The sequence below is a fragment of the Argiope bruennichi genome, chromosome 5 (assembly GCF_947563725.1).
Source record: "Argiope bruennichi chromosome 5, qqArgBrue1.1, whole genome shotgun sequence".
NCBI classification, from domain to species: Eukaryota; Metazoa; Arthropoda; class Arachnida; order Araneae; family Araneidae; genus Argiope; species Argiope bruennichi.
In genome coordinates this window covers 53,251,168-53,266,221 of record NC_079155.1, presented here as the reverse complement: position 1 = coordinate 53,266,221, position 15,054 = coordinate 53,251,168, and the positions used below count along the sequence as shown (strand labels likewise).

The 15,054-nt window shown below is 47.7% G+C and overlaps 46 non-coding genes and 29 pseudogenes across 46 annotated transcripts; all 75 read right to left on the bottom strand.

Moving 5' to 3' along the window:
* Positions 1-209: 209 nt before the first annotated feature.
* On the bottom strand, positions 210-328 carry LOC129969836 (5S ribosomal RNA). The gene has a single exon (XR_008784677.1). It is a non-coding gene; the product is annotated as a 5S ribosomal RNA (ribosomal RNA).
* A 69-nt stretch (positions 329-397) lies between these two features.
* LOC129969735 (5S ribosomal RNA) lies at positions 398-516 on the bottom strand. The gene has a single exon (XR_008784576.1). It is a non-coding gene; the product is annotated as a 5S ribosomal RNA (ribosomal RNA).
* A 68-nt stretch (positions 517-584) lies between these two features.
* Positions 585-703, bottom strand: LOC129969850 (5S ribosomal RNA; annotated as a pseudogene).
* A 69-nt stretch (positions 704-772) lies between these two features.
* LOC129969884 (5S ribosomal RNA) lies at positions 773-891 on the bottom strand (annotated as a pseudogene).
* Positions 892-961: 70 nt separating this feature from the next.
* LOC129969848 (5S ribosomal RNA) lies at positions 962-1,080 on the bottom strand (annotated as a pseudogene).
* A 68-nt stretch (positions 1,081-1,148) lies between these two features.
* On the bottom strand, positions 1,149-1,267 carry LOC129969871 (5S ribosomal RNA; annotated as a pseudogene).
* A 68-nt stretch (positions 1,268-1,335) lies between these two features.
* Positions 1,336-1,453, bottom strand: LOC129969910 (5S ribosomal RNA; annotated as a pseudogene).
* A 68-nt stretch (positions 1,454-1,521) lies between these two features.
* LOC129969823 (5S ribosomal RNA) lies at positions 1,522-1,640 on the bottom strand. Its single transcript, XR_008784665.1, has one exon. It is a non-coding gene; the product is annotated as a 5S ribosomal RNA (ribosomal RNA).
* A 69-nt stretch (positions 1,641-1,709) lies between these two features.
* On the bottom strand, positions 1,710-1,828 carry LOC129969817 (5S ribosomal RNA). The gene has a single exon (XR_008784659.1). It is a non-coding gene; the product is annotated as a 5S ribosomal RNA (ribosomal RNA).
* A 67-nt stretch (positions 1,829-1,895) lies between these two features.
* LOC129969814 (5S ribosomal RNA) lies at positions 1,896-2,014 on the bottom strand. Its single transcript, XR_008784656.1, has one exon. It is a non-coding gene; the product is annotated as a 5S ribosomal RNA (ribosomal RNA).
* Positions 2,015-2,081: 67 nt separating this feature from the next.
* LOC129969874 (5S ribosomal RNA) lies at positions 2,082-2,200 on the bottom strand (annotated as a pseudogene).
* A 66-nt stretch (positions 2,201-2,266) lies between these two features.
* On the bottom strand, positions 2,267-2,385 carry LOC129969918 (5S ribosomal RNA; annotated as a pseudogene).
* A 68-nt stretch (positions 2,386-2,453) lies between these two features.
* Positions 2,454-2,572, bottom strand: LOC129969726 (5S ribosomal RNA). Its single transcript, XR_008784567.1, has one exon. It is a non-coding gene; the product is annotated as a 5S ribosomal RNA (ribosomal RNA).
* A 66-nt stretch (positions 2,573-2,638) lies between these two features.
* Positions 2,639-2,757, bottom strand: LOC129969928 (5S ribosomal RNA; annotated as a pseudogene).
* A 68-nt stretch (positions 2,758-2,825) lies between these two features.
* Positions 2,826-2,944, bottom strand: LOC129969725 (5S ribosomal RNA). The gene has a single exon (XR_008784566.1). It is a non-coding gene; the product is annotated as a 5S ribosomal RNA (ribosomal RNA).
* A 68-nt stretch (positions 2,945-3,012) lies between these two features.
* LOC129969820 (5S ribosomal RNA) lies at positions 3,013-3,131 on the bottom strand. Its single transcript, XR_008784662.1, has one exon. It is a non-coding gene; the product is annotated as a 5S ribosomal RNA (ribosomal RNA).
* Positions 3,132-3,197: 66 nt separating this feature from the next.
* On the bottom strand, positions 3,198-3,316 carry LOC129969913 (5S ribosomal RNA; annotated as a pseudogene).
* A 67-nt stretch (positions 3,317-3,383) lies between these two features.
* LOC129969991 (5S ribosomal RNA) lies at positions 3,384-3,502 on the bottom strand. Its single transcript, XR_008784739.1, has one exon. It is a non-coding gene; the product is annotated as a 5S ribosomal RNA (ribosomal RNA).
* Positions 3,503-3,572: 70 nt separating this feature from the next.
* LOC129969802 (5S ribosomal RNA) lies at positions 3,573-3,691 on the bottom strand. The gene has a single exon (XR_008784644.1). It is a non-coding gene; the product is annotated as a 5S ribosomal RNA (ribosomal RNA).
* Positions 3,692-3,759: 68 nt separating this feature from the next.
* LOC129969866 (5S ribosomal RNA) lies at positions 3,760-3,878 on the bottom strand (annotated as a pseudogene).
* A 69-nt stretch (positions 3,879-3,947) lies between these two features.
* Positions 3,948-4,066, bottom strand: LOC129969892 (5S ribosomal RNA; annotated as a pseudogene).
* Positions 4,067-4,135: 69 nt separating this feature from the next.
* LOC129969797 (5S ribosomal RNA) lies at positions 4,136-4,254 on the bottom strand. Its single transcript, XR_008784640.1, has one exon. It is a non-coding gene; the product is annotated as a 5S ribosomal RNA (ribosomal RNA).
* A 69-nt stretch (positions 4,255-4,323) lies between these two features.
* Positions 4,324-4,442, bottom strand: LOC129969976 (5S ribosomal RNA). Its single transcript, XR_008784723.1, has one exon. It is a non-coding gene; the product is annotated as a 5S ribosomal RNA (ribosomal RNA).
* A 68-nt stretch (positions 4,443-4,510) lies between these two features.
* On the bottom strand, positions 4,511-4,629 carry LOC129969828 (5S ribosomal RNA). The gene has a single exon (XR_008784669.1). It is a non-coding gene; the product is annotated as a 5S ribosomal RNA (ribosomal RNA).
* A 68-nt stretch (positions 4,630-4,697) lies between these two features.
* Positions 4,698-4,816, bottom strand: LOC129969980 (5S ribosomal RNA). The gene has a single exon (XR_008784727.1). It is a non-coding gene; the product is annotated as a 5S ribosomal RNA (ribosomal RNA).
* A 69-nt stretch (positions 4,817-4,885) lies between these two features.
* Positions 4,886-5,004, bottom strand: LOC129969993 (5S ribosomal RNA). The gene has a single exon (XR_008784741.1). It is a non-coding gene; the product is annotated as a 5S ribosomal RNA (ribosomal RNA).
* Positions 5,005-5,073: 69 nt separating this feature from the next.
* Positions 5,074-5,192, bottom strand: LOC129969979 (5S ribosomal RNA). The gene has a single exon (XR_008784726.1). It is a non-coding gene; the product is annotated as a 5S ribosomal RNA (ribosomal RNA).
* Positions 5,193-5,260: 68 nt separating this feature from the next.
* Positions 5,261-5,379, bottom strand: LOC129969807 (5S ribosomal RNA). The gene has a single exon (XR_008784650.1). It is a non-coding gene; the product is annotated as a 5S ribosomal RNA (ribosomal RNA).
* A 68-nt stretch (positions 5,380-5,447) lies between these two features.
* Positions 5,448-5,565, bottom strand: LOC129969890 (5S ribosomal RNA; annotated as a pseudogene).
* A 68-nt stretch (positions 5,566-5,633) lies between these two features.
* LOC129969839 (5S ribosomal RNA) lies at positions 5,634-5,752 on the bottom strand (annotated as a pseudogene).
* A 68-nt stretch (positions 5,753-5,820) lies between these two features.
* On the bottom strand, positions 5,821-5,939 carry LOC129969885 (5S ribosomal RNA; annotated as a pseudogene).
* A 212-nt stretch (positions 5,940-6,151) lies between these two features.
* On the bottom strand, positions 6,152-6,270 carry LOC129969844 (5S ribosomal RNA; annotated as a pseudogene).
* A 212-nt stretch (positions 6,271-6,482) lies between these two features.
* On the bottom strand, positions 6,483-6,601 carry LOC129969721 (5S ribosomal RNA). The gene has a single exon (XR_008784562.1). It is a non-coding gene; the product is annotated as a 5S ribosomal RNA (ribosomal RNA).
* A 214-nt stretch (positions 6,602-6,815) lies between these two features.
* On the bottom strand, positions 6,816-6,934 carry LOC129969835 (5S ribosomal RNA). The gene has a single exon (XR_008784676.1). It is a non-coding gene; the product is annotated as a 5S ribosomal RNA (ribosomal RNA).
* A 68-nt stretch (positions 6,935-7,002) lies between these two features.
* On the bottom strand, positions 7,003-7,121 carry LOC129969878 (5S ribosomal RNA; annotated as a pseudogene).
* Positions 7,122-7,187: 66 nt separating this feature from the next.
* On the bottom strand, positions 7,188-7,306 carry LOC129969916 (5S ribosomal RNA; annotated as a pseudogene).
* A 68-nt stretch (positions 7,307-7,374) lies between these two features.
* On the bottom strand, positions 7,375-7,493 carry LOC129969887 (5S ribosomal RNA; annotated as a pseudogene).
* A 66-nt stretch (positions 7,494-7,559) lies between these two features.
* LOC129969830 (5S ribosomal RNA) lies at positions 7,560-7,678 on the bottom strand. Its single transcript, XR_008784671.1, has one exon. It is a non-coding gene; the product is annotated as a 5S ribosomal RNA (ribosomal RNA).
* A 69-nt stretch (positions 7,679-7,747) lies between these two features.
* Positions 7,748-7,866, bottom strand: LOC129969796 (5S ribosomal RNA). The gene has a single exon (XR_008784639.1). It is a non-coding gene; the product is annotated as a 5S ribosomal RNA (ribosomal RNA).
* A 68-nt stretch (positions 7,867-7,934) lies between these two features.
* On the bottom strand, positions 7,935-8,053 carry LOC129969876 (5S ribosomal RNA; annotated as a pseudogene).
* Positions 8,054-8,122: 69 nt separating this feature from the next.
* LOC129969974 (5S ribosomal RNA) lies at positions 8,123-8,241 on the bottom strand. The gene has a single exon (XR_008784721.1). It is a non-coding gene; the product is annotated as a 5S ribosomal RNA (ribosomal RNA).
* A 69-nt stretch (positions 8,242-8,310) lies between these two features.
* LOC129969843 (5S ribosomal RNA) lies at positions 8,311-8,429 on the bottom strand (annotated as a pseudogene).
* A 212-nt stretch (positions 8,430-8,641) lies between these two features.
* On the bottom strand, positions 8,642-8,760 carry LOC129969719 (5S ribosomal RNA). Its single transcript, XR_008784560.1, has one exon. It is a non-coding gene; the product is annotated as a 5S ribosomal RNA (ribosomal RNA).
* Positions 8,761-8,974: 214 nt separating this feature from the next.
* On the bottom strand, positions 8,975-9,093 carry LOC129969834 (5S ribosomal RNA). The gene has a single exon (XR_008784675.1). It is a non-coding gene; the product is annotated as a 5S ribosomal RNA (ribosomal RNA).
* A 69-nt stretch (positions 9,094-9,162) lies between these two features.
* Positions 9,163-9,281, bottom strand: LOC129969734 (5S ribosomal RNA). Its single transcript, XR_008784575.1, has one exon. It is a non-coding gene; the product is annotated as a 5S ribosomal RNA (ribosomal RNA).
* Positions 9,282-9,349: 68 nt separating this feature from the next.
* LOC129969847 (5S ribosomal RNA) lies at positions 9,350-9,468 on the bottom strand (annotated as a pseudogene).
* Positions 9,469-9,537: 69 nt separating this feature from the next.
* LOC129969882 (5S ribosomal RNA) lies at positions 9,538-9,656 on the bottom strand (annotated as a pseudogene).
* A 70-nt stretch (positions 9,657-9,726) lies between these two features.
* Positions 9,727-9,845, bottom strand: LOC129969973 (5S ribosomal RNA). Its single transcript, XR_008784720.1, has one exon. It is a non-coding gene; the product is annotated as a 5S ribosomal RNA (ribosomal RNA).
* A 68-nt stretch (positions 9,846-9,913) lies between these two features.
* On the bottom strand, positions 9,914-10,032 carry LOC129969881 (5S ribosomal RNA; annotated as a pseudogene).
* Positions 10,033-10,101: 69 nt separating this feature from the next.
* On the bottom strand, positions 10,102-10,220 carry LOC129969972 (5S ribosomal RNA). The gene has a single exon (XR_008784719.1). It is a non-coding gene; the product is annotated as a 5S ribosomal RNA (ribosomal RNA).
* A 68-nt stretch (positions 10,221-10,288) lies between these two features.
* LOC129969971 (5S ribosomal RNA) lies at positions 10,289-10,407 on the bottom strand. Its single transcript, XR_008784718.1, has one exon. It is a non-coding gene; the product is annotated as a 5S ribosomal RNA (ribosomal RNA).
* A 68-nt stretch (positions 10,408-10,475) lies between these two features.
* LOC129969970 (5S ribosomal RNA) lies at positions 10,476-10,594 on the bottom strand. Its single transcript, XR_008784717.1, has one exon. It is a non-coding gene; the product is annotated as a 5S ribosomal RNA (ribosomal RNA).
* A 69-nt stretch (positions 10,595-10,663) lies between these two features.
* LOC129969965 (5S ribosomal RNA) lies at positions 10,664-10,782 on the bottom strand. Its single transcript, XR_008784713.1, has one exon. It is a non-coding gene; the product is annotated as a 5S ribosomal RNA (ribosomal RNA).
* A 68-nt stretch (positions 10,783-10,850) lies between these two features.
* On the bottom strand, positions 10,851-10,969 carry LOC129969952 (5S ribosomal RNA). The gene has a single exon (XR_008784701.1). It is a non-coding gene; the product is annotated as a 5S ribosomal RNA (ribosomal RNA).
* A 69-nt stretch (positions 10,970-11,038) lies between these two features.
* On the bottom strand, positions 11,039-11,157 carry LOC129969941 (5S ribosomal RNA). The gene has a single exon (XR_008784690.1). It is a non-coding gene; the product is annotated as a 5S ribosomal RNA (ribosomal RNA).
* Positions 11,158-11,226: 69 nt separating this feature from the next.
* On the bottom strand, positions 11,227-11,345 carry LOC129969939 (5S ribosomal RNA). Its single transcript, XR_008784688.1, has one exon. It is a non-coding gene; the product is annotated as a 5S ribosomal RNA (ribosomal RNA).
* Positions 11,346-11,414: 69 nt separating this feature from the next.
* Positions 11,415-11,533, bottom strand: LOC129969929 (5S ribosomal RNA). Its single transcript, XR_008784687.1, has one exon. It is a non-coding gene; the product is annotated as a 5S ribosomal RNA (ribosomal RNA).
* A 69-nt stretch (positions 11,534-11,602) lies between these two features.
* LOC129969716 (5S ribosomal RNA) lies at positions 11,603-11,721 on the bottom strand. The gene has a single exon (XR_008784557.1). It is a non-coding gene; the product is annotated as a 5S ribosomal RNA (ribosomal RNA).
* Positions 11,722-11,790: 69 nt separating this feature from the next.
* LOC129969917 (5S ribosomal RNA) lies at positions 11,791-11,909 on the bottom strand. Its single transcript, XR_008784686.1, has one exon. It is a non-coding gene; the product is annotated as a 5S ribosomal RNA (ribosomal RNA).
* Positions 11,910-11,979: 70 nt separating this feature from the next.
* On the bottom strand, positions 11,980-12,098 carry LOC129969724 (5S ribosomal RNA). Its single transcript, XR_008784565.1, has one exon. It is a non-coding gene; the product is annotated as a 5S ribosomal RNA (ribosomal RNA).
* A 69-nt stretch (positions 12,099-12,167) lies between these two features.
* LOC129969906 (5S ribosomal RNA) lies at positions 12,168-12,286 on the bottom strand. Its single transcript, XR_008784685.1, has one exon. It is a non-coding gene; the product is annotated as a 5S ribosomal RNA (ribosomal RNA).
* A 69-nt stretch (positions 12,287-12,355) lies between these two features.
* On the bottom strand, positions 12,356-12,474 carry LOC129969894 (5S ribosomal RNA). The gene has a single exon (XR_008784684.1). It is a non-coding gene; the product is annotated as a 5S ribosomal RNA (ribosomal RNA).
* A 69-nt stretch (positions 12,475-12,543) lies between these two features.
* Positions 12,544-12,663, bottom strand: LOC129969895 (5S ribosomal RNA; annotated as a pseudogene).
* A 69-nt stretch (positions 12,664-12,732) lies between these two features.
* LOC129969883 (5S ribosomal RNA) lies at positions 12,733-12,851 on the bottom strand. Its single transcript, XR_008784683.1, has one exon. It is a non-coding gene; the product is annotated as a 5S ribosomal RNA (ribosomal RNA).
* A 69-nt stretch (positions 12,852-12,920) lies between these two features.
* Positions 12,921-13,040, bottom strand: LOC129969827 (5S ribosomal RNA). Its single transcript, XR_008784668.1, has one exon. It is a non-coding gene; the product is annotated as a 5S ribosomal RNA (ribosomal RNA).
* A 68-nt stretch (positions 13,041-13,108) lies between these two features.
* LOC129969872 (5S ribosomal RNA) lies at positions 13,109-13,227 on the bottom strand. The gene has a single exon (XR_008784682.1). It is a non-coding gene; the product is annotated as a 5S ribosomal RNA (ribosomal RNA).
* A 69-nt stretch (positions 13,228-13,296) lies between these two features.
* On the bottom strand, positions 13,297-13,415 carry LOC129969861 (5S ribosomal RNA). The gene has a single exon (XR_008784681.1). It is a non-coding gene; the product is annotated as a 5S ribosomal RNA (ribosomal RNA).
* A 69-nt stretch (positions 13,416-13,484) lies between these two features.
* On the bottom strand, positions 13,485-13,603 carry LOC129969806 (5S ribosomal RNA). The gene has a single exon (XR_008784649.1). It is a non-coding gene; the product is annotated as a 5S ribosomal RNA (ribosomal RNA).
* A 67-nt stretch (positions 13,604-13,670) lies between these two features.
* LOC129969856 (5S ribosomal RNA) lies at positions 13,671-13,789 on the bottom strand (annotated as a pseudogene).
* Positions 13,790-13,857: 68 nt separating this feature from the next.
* LOC129969869 (5S ribosomal RNA) lies at positions 13,858-13,977 on the bottom strand (annotated as a pseudogene).
* Positions 13,978-14,047: 70 nt separating this feature from the next.
* LOC129969849 (5S ribosomal RNA) lies at positions 14,048-14,166 on the bottom strand. The gene has a single exon (XR_008784680.1). It is a non-coding gene; the product is annotated as a 5S ribosomal RNA (ribosomal RNA).
* A 68-nt stretch (positions 14,167-14,234) lies between these two features.
* LOC129969859 (5S ribosomal RNA) lies at positions 14,235-14,352 on the bottom strand (annotated as a pseudogene).
* Positions 14,353-14,420: 68 nt separating this feature from the next.
* LOC129969897 (5S ribosomal RNA) lies at positions 14,421-14,538 on the bottom strand (annotated as a pseudogene).
* Positions 14,539-14,607: 69 nt separating this feature from the next.
* Positions 14,608-14,726, bottom strand: LOC129969837 (5S ribosomal RNA). The gene has a single exon (XR_008784678.1). It is a non-coding gene; the product is annotated as a 5S ribosomal RNA (ribosomal RNA).
* Positions 14,727-14,794: 68 nt separating this feature from the next.
* LOC129969857 (5S ribosomal RNA) lies at positions 14,795-14,914 on the bottom strand (annotated as a pseudogene).
* Positions 14,915-15,054: the final 140 nt, after the last annotated feature.

Genomic DNA, 15,054 nt, shown 5'->3' with positions numbered 1-15,054 from the left:
CTCAGTGCAAAAACAAATTTAAATGTAAGAACTTTATGTTAAAAACCTGCGCTGGAAAAAAAAATGCCAACAGCTCGATGCTGCTTAACTGCGGTGATCGGACGAGAACCGGTGCTTTCAGCATGATATGGCCGTTGGCAAACGCTCTGTGCAAAAACAAATTTAAATGTAAGAACTTTATGTTAAAAACCAGCGCTGGAAAAAAAAAATGCCAACAGCTCGCGGTGTTCCCACGTGGTCACCCTCCGAAGTACTGACCGTGCTCGATGCTGCTTAACTGCGGTGATCGGACGAGAACCGGTGCTTTCAGCATGATATGGCCGTTGGAAAACGCTCTGTGCAAAAACAAATTTAAATGTAAGAACTTTATGTTAAAAACCAGCGCTGGGAAAAAAAATGCCAACAGCTCGCGGTGTTCCCACGTGGTCACCCTCCGAAGTACTGTCCGCGCTCGATGCTGCTTAACTGCGGTGATCGGACGAGAACCGGTGCTTTCAGCATGATATGGTCGTTGGCAAACGCTCTGTGCAAAAACAAATTTAAATGTAAGAACTTTATGTTAAAAACCAGCGTTGGAAAAAAAATGCCAACAGCTCGCGGTGTTCCCACGTGGTCACCCTCCGAAGTACTGACCGCGCTTGATGCTGCTTAACTGCGGCGATCGGACGAGAACCGGTGCTTTCAGCATGATATGGCCGTTGGCAGACGCTCTGTGCAAAAACAAATTTAAATGTAAGAACTTTATGTTAAAAACCAGCGCTGGAAAAAAAATTGCCAACAGCTCGCGGTGTTCCCACGTGGTCACCCTCCGAAGTACTGTCCGCTCACGATGCTGCTTAACTGCGGTGATCGGACGAGAACCGGTGCTTTCAGCATGATATGGCCGTTGGCAAACGCTCTGTGCAAAAACAAATTTAAATGTAAGAACTTTATGTTAAAAACCAGCGCTGGAAAAAAAAAATGCCAACAGCTCGCGGTGTTCCCACGTGGTCACCCTCCGAAGTACTGACCGCGCTTGATGCTGCTTAACTGCGGCGATCGGACGAGAACCGGTGCTTTCAGCATGATATGGCCGTTGGCAGACGCTCTGTGCAAAAACAAATTTAAATGTAAGAACTTTATGTTAAAAACCAGCGCTGGGAAAAAAATGCCAACAGCTCGCGGTGTTCCCACGTGGTCACCCTCCGAAGTACTGACCGCGCTTGATGCTGCTTAACTGCGGTGATCGGACGAGAACCGGTGCTTTCAGCATGTTATGGCCGTTGGCAAACGCTCTGTGCAAAAACAAATTTAAATGTAAGAACTTTATGTTAAAAACTAGCGCTGGAAAAAAAATGCCAACAGCTCGCGGTGTTCCCACGTGGTCACCCTCCGAAGTACTGTCCGCGCTCGATGCTGCTTAACTGGGTGATTGGACGAGAACCGGTGCTTTCAGCATGATATGGCCGTTGGCAAACGCTCTGTGCAAAAACAAATTTAAATGTAAGAACTTTATGTTAAAAACCAGCGCTGGAAAAAAAATGCCAACAGCTCGCGGTGTTCCCACGTGGTCACCCTCCGAAGTACTGACCGCGATCGATGCTGCTTAACTGCGGTGATCGGACGAAAACCGGTGCTTTCAGCATGATATTGCCGTTGGCAAACGCTCTGTGCAAAAACAAATTTAAATGTAAGAACTTTATGTTAAAAACCAGCGCTGGAAAAAAAAATGCCAACAGCTCGCGGTGTTCCCACGTGGTCACCCTCCGAAGTACTGACCGCGCTCGATGCTGCTTAACTGCGGTGATCGGACGAGAACAGGTGCTTTCAGCATGATATGGCCGTTGGCAAACGCTCTGTGCAAAAACAAATTTAAATATAAGAGTATTATAATAAAAACCAGCGCTGGAAAAAAATGCCAACAGCTCGCGGTGTTCCCACGTGGTCACCCTTCGAAGTACTGACCGCGCTCGATGCTGCTTAACTGCGGTGATCGGTCGAGAACCGGTGCTTTCAGCATGATATGGCCGTCGGCAACGCTCTGTGCAAAAACAAATTTAAATGTAAGAACTTTATGTTAAAAACCAGCGCTGGGAAAAAAAGGCCAACAGCTCGCGGTGTTCCCACGTGGTCACCCTCCGAAGTACTGACCGCGATCGATGCTGCTTAACTGCTGTGATTGGACGAGAACCGGTGCTTTCAGCATGATATGGCCGTTGGCAAACGCTCTGTGCAAAAACAAATTAAATATAAGAGTATTATAATAAAAACCAGCGCTGGAAAAAAATGCCAACAGTTCGCGGTGTTCCCACGTAGTCACCCTCCGAAGTACTGACCGCGCTCGATGCTGCTTAACTGCGGTGATCGGACGAGAACCGGTTTTCTCAGCATGCTATGGCCGTTGGAACGCATTCTGTGCAAAAACAAATTTAAATATAAGAGTATTATAATAAAAACCAGCGCTGGGAAAAAAATGCCAACAGCTCGCGGTGTTCCCACGTGGTCACCCTTCGAAGTACTGACCGCGCTCGATGCTGCTTAACTGCGGTGATCGGACGAGAACCGGTGCTTTCCGCATGATATGGCCGTTGGCAAACGCTCTGTGCAAAAACTAATTAAATATAAGAACTTTATGTTAAAAACCAGCGCTGGAAAAAAATGCCAACAGTTCGCGGTGTTCCCACGTAGTCACCCTCCGAAGTACTGACCGCGCTCGATGCTGCTTAACTGTGGCGATCGGACGAGAACCGGTTTTGTCAGCATGCTATGGCCGTTGGCAAACGTTCTGTGCAAAAACAAATTTAAATATAAGAGTATTATAATAAAAACCAGCGCTGGGAAAAAAATGCCAACAGCTCGCGGTGTTCCCACGTGGTCACCCTTCGAAGTACTGACCGCGCTCGATGCTGCTTAACTGCGGTGATCGGACGAGAACCGGTGCTTTCCGCATGATATGGCCGTTGGCAAACGCTCTGTGCAAAAACAAATTTAAATGTAAGAACTTTATGTTAAAAACCAGCGCTGGGAAAAAAATGCCAACAGCTCGCGGTGTTCCCACGTGGTCACCCTCCGAAGTACTGACCGCGATCGATGCTGCTTAACTGCTGTGATCGGACGAGAACTGGTGCTTTCAGCATGATATGGCCGTTGGCAAACGCTCTGTGCAAAAACAAATTAAATATAAGAGTATTATAATAAAAACCAGCGCTGGAAAAAAATGCCAACAGTTCGCGGTGTTCCCACGTAGTCACCCTCCGAAGTACTGACCGCGCTCGATGCTGCTTAACTGCGGTGATCGGACGAGAACCGGTTTTCTCAGCATGCTATGGCCGTTGGCAAACGTTCTGTGCAAAAACAAATTTAAATATAAGAGTATTATAATAAAAACCAGCGCTGGGAAAAAATGCCAACAGCTCGCGGTGTTCCCACGTGGTCACCCTTCGAAGTACTGACCGCGCTCGATGCTGCTTAACTGCGGTGATCGGACGAGAACCGGTGCTTTCAGCATGATATGGCCGTCGGCAAACGCTCTGTGCAAAAACAAATTTAAATGTAAGAACTTTATGTTAAAAACCAGCGCTGGGAAAAAAAAATGCCAACAGCTCGCGGTGTTCTAACGTGGTCACCCTCCGAAGTACTGACCGCGCTCGATGCTGCTTAACTGCGGTGATCTGACGAGAACCGGTGCTTTCAGCATGATATGGCCGTTGGCAAACGCTCTGTGCAAAAACCAATTAAATATAAGAACTTTATGTTAAAAACCAGCGCTGGAAAAAACAATGCCAACAGCTCGCGGTGTTCCCACGTGGTCACCCACCAAAGTACTGACCGCGCTAGATGCTGCTTAACTGCGGTGATCGGACGAGAACCTGTGCTTTCAGCATGATATGGCCGTCGGCAAACGCTCTGTGCAAAAACAAATTTAAATGTAAGAACTTTATGTTAAAAACCAGCGCTGGGAAAAAGAATGCCAACAGCTCGCGGTGTTCCCACGTGGTCACCCTCCGAAGTACTGACCGCGCACGATGCTGCTTAACTGCGGTGATCGGACGAGAACCGGTTTTCTCAGCATGCTATGGCCGTTGGAAAACGTTCTGTGCAAAAACAAATTTAAATGTAAGAACTTTATGTTAAAAACCAGCGCTGGGAAAAAAAATGCCAACAGCTCGCGGTGTTCCCACGTGGTCACCCTCCGAAGTACTGACCGCGCTCGATGCTGCTTAACTGCGGTGATCGGACGAGAACCGGTTCTTTCAGCATGATATGGCCGTTGGCAAACGCTCTGTGCAAAAACAAATTTAAATGTAAGAACTTTATGTTAAAAACCAGCGCTGGAAAAAAAAATTCCAACAGCTCGCGGTGTTCCCACGTGGTCACCCTCCGAAGTACTGACCGCGCTCGATGCTGCTTAACTGCGGTGATCGGACGAGAACCGGTGCTTTCAGCATGATATGGCCGTTGGAAAACGCTCTGTGCAAAAACAAATTTAAATGTAAGAACTTTATGTTAAAAACCAGCGCTGGGAAAAAAATGCCAACAGCTCGCGGTGTTCCCACGTGGTCACCCTCCGAAGTACTGACCGCGCTTGATGCTGCTTAACTGCGGTGATCGGACGAGAACCGGTGTTTTCAGCATGATATGACCGTTGGCAAACGCTCTGTGCAAAAACAAATTTAAATGTAAGAACTTTATGTTAAAAACTAGCGCTGGAAAAAAAATGCCAACAGCTCGCGGTGTTCCCACGTGGTCACCCTCCGAAGTACTGTCCGCGCTCGATGCTGCTTAACTGCGGTGATCGGACGAGAACCGGTGCTTTCAGCATGATATGGCCGTTGGCAAACGCTCTGTGCAAAAACAAATTTAAATGTAAGAACTTTATGTTAAAAACCAGCGCTGGAAAAAAAAATGCCAACAGCTCGCGGTGTTCCCACGTGGTCACCCTCCGAAGTACTGACCGCGCTCGATGCTGCTTAACTGCGGTGATCGGATGAGAACCGGTGCTTTCAGCATGATATGGCCGTTGGAAAACGCTCTGTGCAAAAACAAATTTAAATGTAAGAACTTTATGTTAAAAACCAGCGCTGGGAAAAAAAATGCCAACAGCTCGCGGTGTTCCCACGTGGTCACCCTCCGAAGTACTGTCCGCGCTCGATGCTGCTTAACTGCGGTGATCGGACGAGAACCGGTGCTTTCAGCATGATATGGCCGTTGGCAAACGCTCTGTGCAAAAACAAATTTAAATGTAAGAACTTTATGTTAAAAACCAGCGCTGGAAAAAAAATGCCAACAGCTCGCGGTGTTCCCACGTGGTCACCCTCCGAAGTACTGACCGCGCTTGATGCTGCTTAACTGCGGTGATCGGACGAGAACCGGTGCTTTCAGCATGATATGGCCGTTGGCAAACGCTCTGTGCAAAAACAAATTTAAATGTAAGAACTTTATGTTAAAAACTAGCGCTGGAAAAAAAATGCCAACAGCTCGCGGTGTTCCCACGTGGTCACCCTCCGAAGTACTGTCCGCGCTCGATGCTGCTTAACTGGGTGATCGGACGAGAACCGGTGCTTTCAGCATGATATGGCCGTTGGCAAACGCTCTGTGCAAAAACAAATTTAAATGTAAGAACTTTATGTTAAAAACCAGCGCTGGAAAAAAAATGCCAACAGCTCGCGGTGTTCCCACGTGGTCACCCTCCGAAGTACTGACCGCGATCGATGCTGCTTAACTGCGGTGATCGGACAAGAACCGGTGCTTTCAGCATGATATTGCCGTTGGCAAACGCTCTGTGCAAAACAAATTTAAATGTAAGAACTTTATGTTAAAAACCAGCGCTGGAAAAAAAAATGCCAACAGCTCGCGGTGTTCCCACGTGGTCACCCTCCGAAGTACTGACCGCGCTCGATGCTGCTTAACTGCGGTGATCGGACGAGAACTGGTGCTTTCAGCATGATATGGCAGTTTGCAAACGCTCTGTGCAAAAACAAATTTAAATGTAAGAACTTTATGTTAAAAACCAGCGCTGGAAAAAAAATGCCAACAGCTCGATGCTGCTTAACTGCGGTGATCGGACGAGAACCGGTGCTTTCAGCATGATATGGCCGTTGGCAAACGCTCTGTGCAAAAACAAATTTAAATGTAAGAACTTTATGTTAAAAACCAGCGCTGGGAAAAAAAATGCCAACAGCTCGCGGTGTTCCCACGTGGTCACCCTCCGAAGTACTGACCGCGCTCGATGCTGCTTAACTGCGGTGATCGGACGAGAACCGGTGCTTTCAGCATGATATGGCAGTTTGCAAACGCTCTGTGCAAAAACAAATTTAAATGTAAGAACTTTATGTTAAAAACCAGCACTGGAAAAAAAAATGCCAACAGCTCGATGCTGCTTAACTGCGGTGATCGGACGAGAACTGGTGCTTTCAGCATGATATGGCCGTTGGCAAACGCTCTGTGCAAAAACAAATTTAAATGTAAGAACTTTATGTTAAAAACCAGCGCTGGAAAAAAAATGCCAACAGCTCGCGGTGTTCCCACGTGGTCACCCTCCGAAGTACTGACCGCGCTCTATGCTGCTTAACTGCGGTGATCGGACGAGAACCGGTGCTTTCAGCATGATATGGCAGTTGGCAAACGCTCAGTGCAAAAACAAATTTAAATGTAAGAACTTTATGTTAAAAACCTGCGCTGGAAAAAAAAATGCCAACAGCTCGATGCTGCTTAACTGCGGTGATCGGACGAGAACCGGTGCTTTCAGCATGATATGGCCGTTGGCAAACGCTCTGTGCAAAAACAAATTTAAATGTAAGAACTTTATGTTAAAAACCAGCGCTGGAAAAAAAAAATGCCAACAGCTCGCGGTGTTCCCACGTGGTCACCCTCCGAAGTACTGACCGTGCTCGATGCTGCTTAACTGCGGTGATCGGACGAGAACCGGTGCTTTCAGCATGATATGGCCGTTGGAAAACGCTCTGTGCAAAAACAAATTTAAATGTAAGAACTTTATGTTAAAAACCAGCGCTGGGAAAAAAATGCCAACAGCTCGCGGTGTTCCCACGTGGTCACCCTCCGAAGTACTGACCGCGCTTGATGCTGCTTAACTGCTGTGATCGGACGAGAACCGGTGCTTTCAGCATGATATGGCCGTTGGCAAACGCTCTGTGCAAAAACAAATTAAATAAAAGAGTATTATAATAAAAACCAGCGCTGGAAAAAAATGCCAACAGTTCGCGGTGTTCCCACGTAGTCACCCTCCGAAGTACTGACCGCGCTCGATGCTGCTTAACTGCGGTGATCGGACGAGAACCGGTTTTCTCAGCATGCTATGGCCGTTGGAAAACGTTCGGTGCAAAAACAAATTTAAATATAAGAGTATTATAATAAAAACCAGCGCTGGGAAAAAAATGCCAACAGCTCGCGGTGTTCCCACGTGGTCACCCTTCGAAGTACTGACCGCGCTCGATGCTGCTTAACTGCGGTGATAGGACGAGAACCGGTGCTTTCCGCATGATATGGCCGTTGGCAAACGCTCTGTGCAAAAACAAATTAAATATAAGAACTTTATGTTAAAAACCAGCGCTGGAAAATAATGCCAACAGTTCGCGGTGTTCCCACGTAGTCACCCTCCGAAGTACTGACCGCGCTCGATGCTGCTTAACTGCGGTGATCGGACGAGAACCGGTGCTTTCAGCATGATATGGCCGTTGGCAAACTCTCTGTGCAAAAACAAATTTAAATGTAAGAACTTTATGTTAAAAACCAGCGCTGGGAAAAAAAATGCCAACAGCTCGCGGTGTTCCCACGTGGTCACCCTCCGAAGTACTGACCGCGCTCGATGCTGCTTAACTGCGGTGATCGGACGAGAACCGGTTCTTTCAGCATGATATGGCCGTTGGCAAACGCTCTGTGCAAAAACAAATTTAAATGTAAGAACTTTATGTTAAAAACCAGCGCTGGGAAAAAAATGCCAACAGCTCGCGGTGTTCCCACGTGGTCACCCTCCGAAGTACTGACCGCGCTTGATGCTGCTTAACTGCGGTGATCGGACGAGAACCGGTGCTTTCAGCATGATATGTCCGTTGGCAAACGCTCTGTGCAAAAACAAATTTAAATGTAAGAACTTTATGTTAAAAACCAGCGCTGGAAAAAAAAATGCCAACAGCTCGCGGTGTTCCCACGTGGTCACCCTCCGAAGTACTGACCGCGCTCGATGCTGCTTAACTGCGGTGATCGGACGAGAACCGGTGCTTTCAGCATGATATGGCCGTTGGCAAACGCTCTGTGCAAAAACAAATTTAAATGTAAGAACTTTATGTTAAAAACCAGCGCTGGGAAAAAAAATGCCAACAGCTCGCGGTGTTCCCACGTGGTCACCCTCCGAAGTACTGACCGCGCTCGATGCTGCTTAACTGCGGTGATCGGACGAGAACCGGTGCTTTCAGCATGATATGGCAGTTTGCAAACGCTCTGTGCAAAAACAAATTTAAATGTAAGAACTTTATGTTAAAAACCAGCACTGGAAAAAAAAATGCCAACAGCTCGATGCTGCTTAACTGCGGTGATCGGACGAGAACTGGTGCTTTCAGCATGATATGGCCGTTGGCAAACGCTCTGTGCAAAAACAAATTTAAATGTAAGAACTTTATGTTAAAAACCAGCGCTGGAAAAAAAATGCCAACAGCTCGCGGTGTTCCCACGTGGTCACCCTCCGAAGTACTGACCGCGCTCTATGCTGCTTAACTGCGGTGATCGGACGAGAACCGGTGCTTTCAGCATGATATGGCAGTTGGCAAACGCTCAGTGCAAAAACAAATTTAAATGTAAGAACTTTATGTTAAAAACCTGCGCTGGAAAAAAAAATGCCAACAGCTCGATGCTGCTTAACTGCGGTGATCGGACGAGAACCGGTGCTTTCAGCATGATATGGCCGTTGGCAAACGCTCTGTGCAAAAACAAATTTAAATGTAAGAACTTTATGTTAAAAACCAGCGCTGGAAAAAAAAAATGCCAACAGCTCGCGGTGTTCCCACGTGGTCACCCTCCGAAGTACTGACCGTGCTCGATGCTGCTTAACTGCGGTGATCGGACGAGAACCGGTGCTTTCAGCATGATATGGCCGTTGGAAAACGCTCTGTGCAAAAACAAATTTAAATGTAAGAACTTTATGTTAAAAACCAGCGCTGGGAAAAAAAATGCCAACAGCTCGCGGTGTTCCCACGTGGTCACCCTCCGAAGTACTGTCCGCGCTCGATGCTGCTTAACTGCGGTGATCGGACGAGAACCGGTGCTTTCAGCATGATATGGTCGTTGGCAAACGCTCTGTGCAAAAACAAATTTAAATGTAAGAACTTTATGTTAAAAACCAGCGTTGGAAAAAAAATGCCAACAGCTCGCGGTGTTCCCACGTGGTCACCCTCCGAAGTACTGACCGCGCTTGATGCTGCTTAACTGCGGCGATCGGACGAGAACCGGTGCTTTCAGCATGATATGGCCGTTGGCAGACGCTCTGTGCAAAAACAAATTTAAATGTAAGAACTTTATGTTAAAAACCAGCGCTGGAAAAAAAATTGCCAACAGCTCGCGGTGTTCCCACGTGGTCACCCTCCGAAGTACTGTCCGCTCACGATGCTGCTTAACTGCGGTGATCGGACGAGAACCGGTGCTTTCAGCATGATATGGCCGTTGGCAAACGCTCTGTGCAAAAACAAATTTAAATGTAAGAACTTTATGTTAAAAACCAGCGCTGGAAAAAAAAAATGCCAACAGCTCGCGGTGTTCCCACGTGGTCACCCTCCGAAGTACTGACCGCGCTCGATGCTGCTTAACTGCGGTGATCGGACGAGAACCGGTGCTTTCAGCATGATATGGCCGTTGGCAAACGCTCTGTGCAAAAACAAATTTAAATGTAAGAACTTTATGTTAAAAACCAGCGCTGGAAAAAAAATGCCAACAGCTCGCGGTGTTCCCACGTGGTCACCCTCCGAAGTACTGTCCGCTCACGATGCTGCTTAACTGCGGTGATCGGACGAGAACCGGTGCTTTCAGCATGATATGGCCGTTGGCAAACGCTCTGTGCAAAAACAAATTTAAATGTAAGAACTTTATGTTAAAAACCAGCGCTGGAAAAAAAAATGCCAACAGCTCGCGGTGTTCCCACGTGGTCACCCTCCGAAGTACTGACCGCGCTCGATGCTGCTTAACTGCGGTGATCGGACGAGAACCGGTGCTTTCAGCATGATATGGCCGTTGGCAAACGCTCTGTGCAAAAACAAATTTAAATGTAAGAACTTTATGTTAAAAACCAGCGCTGGAAAAAAAATGCCAACAGCTCGCGGTGTTCCCACGTGGTCACCCTCCGAAGTACTGACCGCGCTCGATGCTGCTTAACTGCGGTGATCGGACGAGAACCGGTGCTTTCAGCATGATATGGCCGTTGGCAAACGCTCTGTGCAAAAACAAATTTAAATGTAAGAACTTTATGTTAAAAACCAGCGCTGGAAAAAAAATGCCAACAGCTCGCGGTGTTCCCACGTGGTCACCCTCCGAAGTACTGACCGCGCTCGATGCTGCTTAACTGCGGTGATCGGACGAGAACCGGTGCTTTCAGCATGATATGGCCGTTGGCAAACGCTCTGTGCAAAAACAAATTTAAATGTAAGAACTTTATGTTAAAAACCAGCGCTGGAAAAAAAAATGCCAACAGCTCGCGGTGTTCCCACGTGGTCACCCTCCGAAGTACTGACCGCGCTCGATGCTGCTTAACTGCGGTGATCGGACGAGAACCGGTGCTTTCAGCATGATATGGCCGTTGGCAAACGCTCTGTGCAAAAACAAATTTAAATGTAAGAACTTTATGTTAAAAACCAGCGCTGGAAAAAAAATGCCAACAGCTCGCGGTGTTCCCACGTGGTCACCCTCCGAAGTACTGACCGCGCTCGATGCTGCTTAACTGCGGTGATCGGACGAGAACCGGTGCTTTCAGCATGATATGGCCGTTGGCAAACGCTCTGTGCAAAAACAAATTTAAATGTAAGAACTTTATGTTAAAAACCAGCGCTGGAAAAAAAAATGCCAACAGCTCGCGGTGTTCCCACGTGGTCACCCTCCGAAGTACTGACCGCGCTCGATGCTGCTTAACTGCGGTGATCGGACGAGAACCGGTGCTTTCAGCATGATATGGCCGTTGGCAAACGCTCTGTGCAAAAACAAATTTAAATGTAAGAACTTTATGTTAAAAACCAGCGCTGGAAAAAAAAATGCCAACAGCTCGCGGTGTTCCCACGTGGTCACCCTCCGAAGTACTGACCGCGCTCGATGCTGCTTAACTGCGGTGATCGGACGAGAACCGGTGCTTTCAGCATGATATGGCCGTTGGCAAACGCTCTGTGCAAAAACAAATTTAAATGTAAGAACTTTATGTTAAAAACCAGCGCTGGAAAAAAAAATGCCAACAGCTCGCGGTGTTCCCACGTGGTCACCCTCCGAAGTACTGACCGCGCTCGATGCTGCTTAACTGCGGTGATCGGACGAGAACCGGTGCTTTCAGCATGATATGGCCGTTGGCAAACGCTCTGTGCAAAAACAAATTTAAATGTAAGAACTTTATGTTAAAAACCAGCGCTGGAAAAAAAAATGCCAACAGCTCGCGGTGTTCCCACGTGGTCACCCTCCGAAGTACTGACCGCGCTCGATGCTGCTTAACTGCGGCGATCGGACGAGAACCGGTGCTTTCAGCATGATATGGCCGTTGGCAAACGCTCTGTGCAAAAACAAATTTAAATGTAAGAACTTTATGTTAAAAACCAGCGCTGGAAAAAAAAATGCCAACAGCTCGCGGTGTTCCCACGTGGTCACCCTCCGAAGTACTGACCGCGCTCGATGCTGCTTAACTGCGGTGATCGGACGAGAACCGGTGCTTTCAGCATGATATGGCCGTTGGCAAACGCTCTGTGCAAAAACAAATTTAAATGTAAGAACTTTATGTTAAAAACCAGCGCTGGGAAAAAAAAATGCCAACAGCTCGCGGTGTTCCCACGTGGCCACCCTCCGAAGTACTGACCGCGCTCGATGCTGCTTAACTGCGGTGATCGGACGAGAACCGGTGCTTTCAGCATGATATGGCCGTTGGCAAACGCTCTGTGCAAAAACAAATTTAAATGTAAGAACTTTATGTTAAAAACCAGCGCTGGGAAAAAAAATGCCAACAGCTCGCGGTGTTCCCACGTGGTCACCCTCCGAAGTACTGACCGCGCTCGATGCTGCTTAACTGCGGTGATCGGACGAGAACCGGTGCTTTCAGCATGATATGGCCGTTGGCAAACGCTCTGTGCAAAAACAAATTTAAATGTAAGAACTTTATGTTAAAAACCAGCGCTGGAAAAAAAAATGCCAACAGCTCGCGGTGTTCCCACGTGGTCACCCTCCGAAGTACTGACCGCGCTCGATGCTGCTTAACTGCGGTGATCGGACGAGAACCGGTGCTTTCAGCATGATATGGCCGTTGGCAAACGCTCTGTGCAAAAGCAAATTTAAATGTAAGAACTTTATGTTAAAAACCAGCGCTGGAAAAAAAATGCCGAACAGCTCGCGGTGCTTCCCACGTGGTCACCCTCCGAAGTACTGACCGCGCTCGATGCTGCTTAACTGCGGTGATCGGACGAGAACCGGTGCTTTCAGCATGATATGGCCGTTGGCAAACGCTCTGTGCAAAAACAAATTTAAATGTAAGAACTTTATGTTAAAAACCAGCGCTGGAAAAAAAAATGCCAACAGCTCGCGGTGTTCCCACGTGGTCACCCTCCGAAGTACTGACCGCGCTCGATGCTGCTTAACTGCGGTGATCGGACGAGAACCGGTGCTTTCAGCATGATATGGCCGTTGGCAAACGCTCTGTGCAAAAACAAATTTAAATGTAAGAACTTTATGTTAAAAACCAGCGCTGGGAAAAAAAATGCCAACAGCTCGCGGTGTTCCCACGTGGTCACCCTCCGAAGTACTGACCTGCGCTCGATGCTGCTTAACTGCGGTGATCGGACGAGAACCGGTGCTTTCAGCATGATATGGCCGTTGGCAAACGCTCTGTGCAAAAACAAATTTAAATGTAAGAACTTTATGTTAAAAACCAGCGCTGGAAAAAAAATGCCAACAGCTCGCGGTGTTCCCACGTGGTCACCCTCCGAAGTACTGACCGCGCTCGATGCTGCTTAACTGCGGTGATCGGACGAGAACCGGTGCTTTCAGCATGATATGGCCGTTGGCAAACGCTCTGTGCAAAAACAAATTTAAATGTAAGAACTTTATGTTAAAAACCAGCGCTGGAAAAAAAAATGCCAACAGCTCGCGGTGTTCCCACGTGGTCACCCTCCGAAGTACTGACCGCGCTCGATGCTGCTTAACTGCGGTGATCGGACGAGAACCGGTGCTTTCAGCATGATATGGCCGTTGGCAAACGCTCTGTGCAAAAACAAATTTAAATGTAAGAACTTTATGTTAAAAACCAGCGCTGGAAAAAAAAATGCCAACAGCTCGCGGTGTTCCCACGTGGTCACCCTCCGAAGTACTGACCGAGCTCGATGCTGCTTAACTGCGGTGATCGGACGAGAACCGGTGCTTTCAGCATGATATGGCCGTTGGCAAACGCTCTGTGCAAAAACAAATTTAAATGTAAGAACTTTATGTTAAAAACCAGCGCTGGAAAAAAAATGCAACAGCTCGCGGTGTTCCCACGTGGTCACCCTCCGAAGTACTGACCGCGCTCGATGCTGCTTAACTGCGGTGATCGGACGAGAACCGGTGCTTTCAGCATGATATGGCCGTTGGCAAACGCTCTGTGCAAAAACAAATTTAAATGTAAGAACTTTATGTTAAAAACCAGCGCTGGAAAAAAAATGCCAACAGCTCGCGGTGTTCCCACGTGGTCACCCTCCGAAGTACTGACCGCGCTCGATGCTGCTTAACTGCGGTGATCGGACGAGAACCGGTGCTTTCAGCATGATAGTGGCCGTTGGCAAACGCTCTGTGCAAAAACAAATTTAAATGTAAGAACTTTATGTTAAAAACCAACGCTGGGAAAAAAAAATGCCAACAGCTCGCGGTGTTCCCACGTGGTCACCCTCCGAAGTACTGACCGCGCTCGATGCTGCTTAACTGCGGTGATCGGACGAGAACCGGTGCTTTCAGCATGATATGGCCGTTGGCAAACGCTCTGTGCAAAAACAAATTTAAATGTAAGAACTTTATGTTAAAAACCAGCGCTGGAAAAAAAATGCCAACAGCTCGCGGTGTTCCACGTGGTCACCCTCCGAAGTACTGACCGCGCTCGATGCTGCTTAACTGCGGTGATCGGACGAGAACCGGTGCTTTCAGCATGATATGGCCGTTGGCAAACGCTCTGTGCTAAAACAAATTTAAATGTAAGAACTTTATGTTAAAAACCAGCGCTGGAAAAAAAATGCCAACAGCTCGCGGTGTTCCACGTTGTCACCCTCCGAAGTACTGACCGCGCTCGATGCTGCTTAACTGCGGTGATCGGACGAGAACCGGTGCTTTCAGCATGATATGGCCGTTGGCAAACGCTCTGTGCAAAAACAAATTTAAATGTAAGAACTTTATGTTAAAAACCAGCGCTGGAAAAAAAAATGCCAACAGCTCGCGGTGTTCCCACGTGGTCACCCTCCGAAGTACTGACCGCGCTCGATGCTGCTTAACTGCGGTGATCGGACGAGAACCGGTGCTTTCAGCATGATATGGCCGTTGGCAAACGCTCTGTGCTAAAACAAATTTAAATGTAAGAACTTTATGTTAAAAACCAGCGCTGGAAAAAAAAATGCCAACAGCTCGCGGTGTTCCCACGTGGTCACCCTCCGAAGTACTGACCGCGCTCGATGCTGCTTAACTGCGGTGATCGGACGAGAACCGGTGCTTTCAGCATGATATGGCCGTGGCAAACGCTCTGTGCAAAAACAGAATTTAAATGTAAGAACTTTATGTTAAAAACCAGCGCTGGAAAAAAAAATGCCAACAGCTCGCGGTGTTCCCACGTGGTCACCCTCCGAAGTACTGACCGCGCTCGATGCTGCTTAACTG